Genomic DNA, 9,794 nt, shown 5'->3' with positions numbered 1-9,794 from the left:
GTTTACACGTTTTAGCTGCAAATCAAGGGTACTTTATGTTTTTATTGATCATTTTCAGATGCAAGGATTAATGTAAGTGCTCCCAATGTGTGGGTTGCAGCCCGTTTTACGGGCTTCAGGTTAAACCTTTGCTTTATTTCTTGTGAATTTCTGAATAGTTGTAGGTGTTTGAGGCCATTTAAACATGATTGTCACTTAATGGTTAAACTGGGAAGACACGCAAAGAGGTGGCACAAGGGGACATTGATTTATTTTTAAAGGGCAAAGTCAAAAAGACTTTCCATTCATATCGCTTGAAAATGAATGATCAGATTGTTGAAACCTATAATATTTTCACCGTCACAGTTAACATCGAGACTGCATCAGTTCTTCTGTTGTTGTGTGGTAAGTAATTTAATTACAGATTAATCTGAAAAGTCTGCATGCGATGTAACAAGACACTAGAGCACACTCGACGCTCTCTTGATGGCTTTCTAACAGATTGTTTGAGAAAAGAGTCGATTACAACAAATGCATGTTTTAGTCAAAACCATTCAGATGTCTAAAATACAGCAGGATGGATTGTAAAATGCTGTAATTAGCTGTGATTTGGAGCAAATGGGCTAAAACATGAAACTGCTACAATCCTTTAAGTCCAGCTTTGTGCTGACTGAGTAAAATTTCAGAACAAACAAACTAATTCAGACAGCATGTTGCACAGTGAGGCAGACGGGTGATGGTGTTATTTTGAACTGTTTCAGGACCAATTAAACCTGATTAACTGCAGACAAACACTGTCAGATCTTCACAAGCTGATTTTACTCAACTTACTGCTAAAAACAAGTGTTTTGCTGCTCTCTCTCACTGAGTTTCAAGCCTGTTTCACAACAGGTGTGACTGAAGTGGGCTTTACTGCACCTGTAAGCACGTACAACACTGCAGCCACTTGAGGTCAGCAAAGGGGATGTTAGGCTGATCTTTTCAAGAAAGCAGGAAACCAGATGCCTTGAAAAAGGTAGATACTGCAGAATCCTTCTTAAGTTGTATTTGCTTAATTTTGATAAGCTCTTTAAACACAGTAAAAGCAGGTAACTTGTTGTTTTTGTTAGCATCTTAACATAGCTGATTTTACAGAGCGCCTTAGAAACAATTAACCACAAATAACAATAACAACAGTCTCCCCCTACCTTATATAAGGCAATTGCAATAAAAAAACGCCTAATTTGGCACCAGTTTTTCAGTAATGCAGCTCTGAGTGATCCCATGAGTGCAGACATCTGAAGCAGTACAAGTGATCACCAGAGAAAAGCACAAAATCCTCACTCCTCTTCCCTCATCACACCATCATCACGCTGACAGTGTTTTGTCACAGAGTGCGTGTGGATCGATGCCGCCGCTGTTAGCGAGGCCTCTCATGTGAAACCGCAGACAGCCCAGACATCCCCTCGCTGTCTTGCTGCTGAGTGCACATCAGTGTTTATTAATGTCTGCCTCGCAACCAAAGGATGATGGCAGACAAGTCCTAAGTGTTCTCTCACTGACTCTAAACGAGGAAATAAACAATTGGCAGTTTGTTAAACGAAGACTAGGCGTACACATATATTTCTGATGTTTGCTAGTCGCATGTAATCCAGGATTATAGGCGTGCCTCCTGGAAAATGTTAAAATTCAGACAGATCTCAAAAACAAGCAAGTTTGCCAATGGACAAGTTATGTTAGTTGTAAAGTTATCCTGTAAACACGGTGTGTGTTTGCAGAGTCATCAGTAAGTGAAGAATAAACATCCAATGACACCGAGGTCAGCGCTGTTTAAAGACGCCTCTGTGACTCAAAGCACTGAGTCAGTTTCATCTCGCCAGCCATTTTTATACCTGAAGACATTTGAAAATAAATTTACGTTAGAGTGACGCTGGTACAAACTGAGCTCAAGCTCAGTTCAGTTACTTATTAAAATTGTTGATTTTCGTTACTTCACCCATGAAATGTAAATGTTGGGACAGTTGCAACAGAAGACTGGGAAAGTTGTGAAATGCTGAAGGAAACAGCTGGTGGATCATCTCAGACTTAATTAGGTTAACTGTCAGCAGGTGAGCAGCATGATTAGGTATAAAGCGCATTCACAGAGGCTGAGCCTACGTTTACACGTAGCAGGGTATTCTGGAAAAACGGATATTTTGGCTCCTCCGTTTTCAGAAATAACATCGTGCACGCAACATTATTTTCAAAAATGTTGTCGTTTACATGAACCCGGCTAAATACGCCGTCAAGCTCCATCATAACTATTCCAAACCTATGGGTGCGAGTGTAAACACACATCGCTGACATGACATTAAGTATTTTCAGTCGCATGTTGTGACGTTTCCGAACCTAAAACGCTGTTTAACCCTGTTTACATGCCAACACATAGCCGGCGTTTTCAGGAATCTCCACTTTGGCTGGAGTTTTTAATAATGATTGTTTTCCGTGAAAAAAACCAAACCAAACTGCATGAAAACACATGCCTTTTCCCTAAGTGTAAACGTAGCCTGAGTTTCTGAAGTAAAGATGGGGAGGGCTTCACCACTCTGTGACCGACTGAGCTGAAAAATGGGGCAACAATGGAAGAATGATGCTTCTCAGCATACAAATGCAAAGCATTTGGGAATTTCATTGTCTGCAGTGCATAAAGTCATTAAAAGATTCAGAGACTCTGAAGAAATCTTTGTGCACAAGGGACAAGGCTGAAAACCCCTTCAAATGGCCTTGGCCTGCAGGCCTTCAGACGGTGCTGCATCACTGCATGAGCTCATGAACATTTCCAAAAACCACCGTCTGTGAACAGAGTTCATCACTGCATCCAAAAATACGAGCTGAAACTCTACCATGAGGAAACTGTAGATAAACCAGATCAAGGTCCGGAGCTCATTTAAGATGGACTGAGGCGAAGCAGAACACTGTCCTGCAGTCTGACTAGTCAAAATTTGAAATTCTTGTTGGAAATCATGGACACCGCATCCCCTGGGCTGAAGAAGAGAGTGACCATCCACCAGCCAATGCTGAACCATACACACAGGTTTTAGAGCAACATGCTACCAAGTAAATGTATTTTTCAGGGAAGGTCTTGCTTATTTCAGCAAGACGATGCCAAACAACATTCCAGTAAAAGAGTCCGGGTGCTGAACTGGTCTGCCTGCAGTCCTGACCTGTCACCCACTGAAGATGTGGCGCATTATGACATGTAAAATACGACAAAGCAGACCCAAACTGTTGACCAGCTGAAAGTGTACATCAAGCAAGAAAAGGAAAACATTCCACGGTTGTTCTCTTAGAAGAAGAGCTGATGCAAGAAATTCTAAATGAGGATAGAATTTTCAAAAACAATGACATTTATCATTTGAGTTGTCTTTGTTCTACTTTCAATTCAAGTCGTCTCATTCTGTTTTATACATTTTACACAGGGACCCAACCTTTTTGGAAACGGGGTTGTAGATAAAACATGAAGAGCCCTTTATGGTGGCCCAGTGTCCAAGTAGATGTGATGAGGTGCACTCCAGAGGGCTCTTCCAACGGAGAAAATGTGATGAAGTACCCTCTTCAATGCCCCCTTGGTAGATGACACATGATACGGTGCCCTCTGGGGTGCCCTTCCAGTAAAGAAAACTTGATGAAGTGCCCACCAAGGTTCGGCCCTGCCCCTCAGTTCACCACTGTCGTCCTCTGAATGATGGTTAGTCTAAATGGTTTGCTTCAGGCCCGTTAGCGGTGGATTTACCCCAGATTCACTTCGTAATGTGATCCACTCTGAAGGAGAGACACCTCAGGAATGGGGGTAAATGTTTGTGGCTGAAACAGCAGACAGTGGCTTAATGAACCTAATTAACTCAGGTAGTTTCAGTGAAACAAAGGGCAGACACGCAGGCATGCCATGCTGTTAGCCTACTAGGCTAATTAGCTTGTGTATAAACTTGACATTTTGGAGTATAGACATTGACTTTTTTTCTTTTTTTTTAAATTTAGTCAGAATGTCTAATGTTTAATAATAATGTCTGTAAATAAAATGCGAAAATATACAGTGTCTTTGTTGATGTCACACACACACACACACACACACACACACACACACACACACACACACACACACACAGACACACACAGTTTTTCAGTTTTATTTCTGAAATCTAAAGCATGAGGTCACTGTAGACTACAAAACTGGAAAAAAAAAACATGGCTCACTGGTGTCACTGGAAATAAGAGGATGTCACCTTTATGGCTTCCAAAGACATAACTTTGCTTTCACAGTAAATTATTTCCCATCTACACTAAACTAAAACTCAGCAAACACATCTCAGACTCGCCATTTCAATGAATGACTGAGGTGCTGTTTATTTTCCAGCCCGTCTTTGTTTTGTTACTTTAAGCACCATGTCTGTCAGCCATAGTGTAATTATATGGAGACAGAGACACAGGAGGGGGGGAGGCGTTGGAGACAGCCTTCTCTTTCAGCTGCTGTGAGCCGCGACCAGTACCGCCTGAAGCTGCTCACCCCCTTGAAAAGCAGCCAAGAGACTCTTCGACTCCCGTTTAACCCCTTAGATCACCCAAAGAGCTCTTTCTCCTCCAAAACACCTGACGGTTTCCTCAAAAGAGTCCTGAGCTGAGGGGCAGAGAAAAACTGGAAAAGGTCTCAAAAAAGAGACGGACACACAGTTTTTGGAATGGTTTTTATGAATGAAGCTATCGTAAATAAACGATAAAGATTTCCTCAGTAATTATCTGTCTCAAAAAGTCCATCTCTGAACTTTTTAATTGAGCCACGGAGCATTTATACACACTGCAATTAACACACACCATTATTTAATCTTTTTGCTGCTTGTAGCTAAATTAACAGTCACACATTCACATAACACTCTGCTTTTTCTGAAAACTCACCTTAAAGCTCGTAGTTTTTGCGAAATTATAACATAAATACAACATTTTGGAATGAGATAACTTGATCCCTTCACTCAGGGATTAACAGGCTGTTTTTCTGGGCTCGTGAAAAGTTTACTTTTGAGAGATACGTGGTTTTCACAGGACAGCAACACTACAAACATATGATGATCTTATAAAATATGATGCTTTGCTGTAAATCAAGCTAGCCAACGGTATATTAAATAGTTAAAATTTGCTCAACACATGAATGCAGCAGTAATATTAATCCACAAATATCAAATATAATAATAAATTGGTACTTTTACTACTTACTTTAAATAAACACATCTTTCTGAATATAGGACTTTTACTTGTAGTGAAGCATTTTCGTAGAGTGGTATTAGCACTTTTGCTTAAACAAAGGATCTGAATACTGTTCCCACCACTGCTGCACAGTGATATCTATAGAGAATGACACAAACACGGACATTTCCACAAACTATGGATGCATGTTCAGGGTCAAAATTAACCCTGTCTCCTACAGTATGCGTTTACATACATACTAATTTTGCTTTGTCAACGCTACGATCCTTGCCTAACCTTAACTTAATGCTGTGAGTTGCTTAACATGACATCATTCTGCATGACAGACGTGTCAGAACTGATAACAGTGTTGTTACATAAGCTCATATGGTTGCAACTATACTATGCCTACATGTGATGTGGCCTTTGAGTGAATATTTAAGACTGAAGAATGGATGTAAGCAGAGACAGTACAATCACTTCACTAAATCCAGTTTTCTTGCTGAAAGAAGGCCTTTTTAACCAGGATATGTCCTTTTTCAAATATGGCTGCCATGTGATAATGTCTGATAAATAACAAGAATAACAAGCTACCTGCTCTTCTCGTTCTGTCCATCCATCCAACTAATGAAAATAGGAAATCAAGAGGATGTTCAGCTATGATAGAGTGGACCTGGCCTGAGCTATGCAGAACCTCATTTGAAGAATGTTAAATGTTCACTAATGGTGAGTGTGTTGTCTTATGTGCAACACAGTCCCTTAATACTAAGTAAACGTGATTCAGGGTGCGTACGAATGATTCAGACAGAGGTTAAACGTAAAGCTTTTGTCTCTGTGTTCAGGACTGACATGTTTTTGTTCCCTACATAGTTTTGAAACGGATGGAGTTACAGTTTTAAAAACAGTGGAAACGTATACAACATATGGTGGTTTAATAGTGGTTAGAGTAAATATCATGCCTGGTTATCCTAGCGCAGAGCCACACCACCCAGACAATAGCTGCAGCACATTTCCAGAGACACAGAAGATGTTTGACTATTTTCATAGAAAGTTTGATATTATTCATTTCACAAATTCAGAACAATGAACAATTGTGCCCCCAAACCACACAATCAAATATCAAACCCACTCCTCTTCTGTTTTCAATTTGTTATTGTTCGCAGATAAAAGGTTTCCTTTACAAAAACTTGCATTTACCCCAAATACCACCAGAAAAAAAAAAAAAAAAAAAAAATCACAACCAATGTGTGACTTGACTTTTCTTCTTTAAGAGGTCTAAATGTTTTCCATATTGTGGGGCTCTAAATGGATGCAGGAAATGCTGTCACTCCACTGCTTTCCAAACTTCCAGAATGAGGTTTTGGCTCCGGCAGATGCCAGTGCGGTAGATTCCAGCGCAGTACTGAGCCTGCTCAGGTTTCCTCTCGCTGGGAGAGAGACCTCAGGAGTCTCCGCCCTCTCCTGATTCTCCAGGATTTTCCCCTCGCTGTCCATTCAGATCTTGAGGAGATGCATTTGCTTGACTTGAGGACAGTCTGGTTATTTCTGTTTGAAACCTGCGTGTTGCTGAACTGCTCCTTTGAATGCTGACCGAGCCCATTTTTCCCATTGCAAACCAGATCTGCTGTCAGCTCAGTACCAACATGCACTTAATCTAAAACACTACATCAACTAAAGCGGACCTGCAACTCAGAAACAGAGTACTGGCCTAGTAAAAAGCAAGTGAAACAGAAAACAGCAAACAGACGTGAACATAATGAGATGATGAAGAAGAGGACAGCATGCAGATGCGGTATATTTCAGCCACCCTGGCAGTGTTATTCTGCACTCTGGCAGCCTGCACTGGGTTGGGCCTGTCAGAGGTCTCATTGTTGGAAATCGTATACACAGCGGTTAAAACTGACAGAAATCAGAGTAAAGAATGAGCCTTTGGCTACACCCTGATGAACCTCACAACATTTTAATTGTTAAACTGATCTCTGTTCATTTAGAGATTCCTTATGTATCTGCCTTCTCAAACCCTGTGAGAGGAAGAATGTGTTTAAGATGCACATTAGCTGAGAGAGTACAATCAGATTTAAATATTAAAGAAAAAAAAACACATTTTAAATATATTCTCAGACCCAGATACAGATGTAGATGTATTTTAGACAATGACTTTTTGTGTCCAAACCCACAATGACAAATGAGAAGAAAAATGAGTGGATGTACAGTATGCCTTCAGAAATCTGACATACTGTGACAACACGAGAATATAGTTCTCACCAAGGCTGAGGATTTACAGCCGTGCTAGTAGCTCTGTGAGGCTGTACTTCAGTTTGAGCTAAATGCTAACGTCATGCTCATAATAACAGTATTAATATACAAGTGTAATGTTTAGCATGTTCATCATCTTAGTTTAACGTGTTAGCATGCTAGCATTTGTTAGAGAGTGCTAAACATAAAGCACAGCTGAGGTTGATGGGAATGTCATCACTGTTGCAGGTATCTGATCATAAACTTAAATCTGGGACCACGAATGTCAAACATTTATAGCAATCATCCAACCCTTGTTGTAGGTTTTCAGTCTGGACTGAACAGACCATCATTGCCATGCCTGTGGAGCCATAACGCCATGTGTGCCTACAGATGAAAGAGGCGTTTGCGCCATAAAACATGCAGAAAACAGCAAAATAACTATTAATTTAAGCTGTTCCAGAGCTTGTTTTCACATTTTCTTCAGTGGATCAGCACCTGACTGCATCATACAACGTCCAAAGGATTTCTGATTTTTACATTTTCAATAGAATTAATTAAAGTTTTGAACTGTTCCTTTAAACGTCTTCCCTGTGATAGCTCTATTTATAAAATCAATGAAAATCATTAATTATACATCAGAAGAGTAATGGAGCCGTTCTGAAGCCTTTCATCTTTGTAAGTATGATTACTCCAACCAGCTGCATTCATGCCATCAGTAGACTGTGGTATCGGCATTATTTGTGCCCGAGACTAAGCTGTTCTTCAGCATAAAAAAAGGCCAGGTCTACATCAGACAACCCCAAACTGTTGGAGACATTAAAGGTGACTCTTTCATCCCTTTTCCTTTATTCTTTTCTTTCTCTCTTTGACACACATGGACATTATTCCTCATATCAAAGCATTTCATTGAACCATGGAGGCTAGCTAAAAGCCACAAAGCCTTATTGTCTGACCTCCTCTTGAACCAGTCTGGGATATACAGCCATTTTTCATCTCTCGCCCTTTGTCTCAAGCAAGGTGTTAAAAAGAGAAATAAAAGGGTGGAACTGAGAGGTCTCACTTTCAGAGAACTCACTTTCGGCTCCTCGTATTGACCGGAGAAGATAAAACTGCCTTGTTTTCCTGCAGCCGTAACCAGATCTTCTTTCAAAAGGAGAGTTTGGGTGTTGAACAAGAAATGCAGCGAGTGAAGCATCAGATCAACGCAAAGTCCCTGCGCTTGTGTTCGGCTCTGCCCGGTTGAAGCCCATTAATAGTGATTCTCTTGGTTTCTCTGTGAAACTGTCAATCAAACTGAGGTGGAGGTGAGAAAGCTTTGTCAGCCTGTCAGTGTGCAAGTGTTGCAGGTACTAGCCTGAGCCCTGAAGGCAACATTACTGAAACTACTGATTGAACTTCAGATTGTTGGAGGAGCTGCCAACACATGCCCTGGAGTGCTGCAGTTGGCCTTCGCTGCTGTTTTAAAAATCTTTGTTCAGTGTTTTGTTCTAACATTTTCAGTTTGGTATGCTGGAAAGTCCTGAAAATCAAGACCCGATTCCCAAAACCTGAAAAGCACCAGTGTTCTTGCAGAAATAAGGAGGAAAACCACAGAACTGTCAATGTGAAATTGCACTGGGGTTCACCTTGCTTCTTCAAATGAAATTCATGACATGTCATAAATGCTGCAGTGAAAGATTAACACTTTCCCACCACACAGATGATGCATTCACACTCTGCCAAAAGATTCGGAGAAATTTGGTTGCATTTTTCTCAGGAATTTTCCAATGATGTCATTGCTCCTAATCTGCATCCAGACTGAAAGTTCAGTGTTCAAATAATTATCAAATCTAATTTGATAATTTTTTTGTCACATGCCCTATCAATTTAAAGACCAGTGTCCTTGCATGCTTTGCTCAAAATAGAATGAAATCATAACTCAAATGTAATGACTGAAGAACAGACAATAAAACTCAGTGTTTAAATGATTTCATTCATTAAGTGGCCAGTGAGACTGTGCACACAATAAAGTCAAGCTTCATATATGTCTCCAAATATTCTGTTTGTTACCATTTCTGGCCTATGGTACTGTCCAAAGATCCACTCTGTGCACTTGGAATACACCTGAAGGACTTCATACAAACATCCGAAGAGATTAAACTAAACAAGGGAGCGCTCGGACAGAACTGATCTGGGAAGACTAACTTACAATATTAAGAAAGACTTTGTCCAGCTGGAGGAACCATACATGAATCATAAAAGCTGGAAATACAGGCTTTACCTGAAAGGAAATCATAAACAAGGTGGGAAAGATTGAGTTTTATTTGTATTCTATCAAATATCAGGTTGAGTGTGTGTGCATGCAGGTGTGTGTAATGTGCCTATAACTTGGCTCAGACTGTTTT

The sequence above is a fragment of the Chaetodon trifascialis genome, chromosome 1, assembly GCF_039877785.1.
Source record: "Chaetodon trifascialis isolate fChaTrf1 chromosome 1, fChaTrf1.hap1, whole genome shotgun sequence".
NCBI classification, from domain to species: Eukaryota; Metazoa; Chordata; class Actinopteri; order Chaetodontiformes; family Chaetodontidae; genus Chaetodon; species Chaetodon trifascialis.
This window is presented reverse-complemented; position numbering follows the sequence as displayed.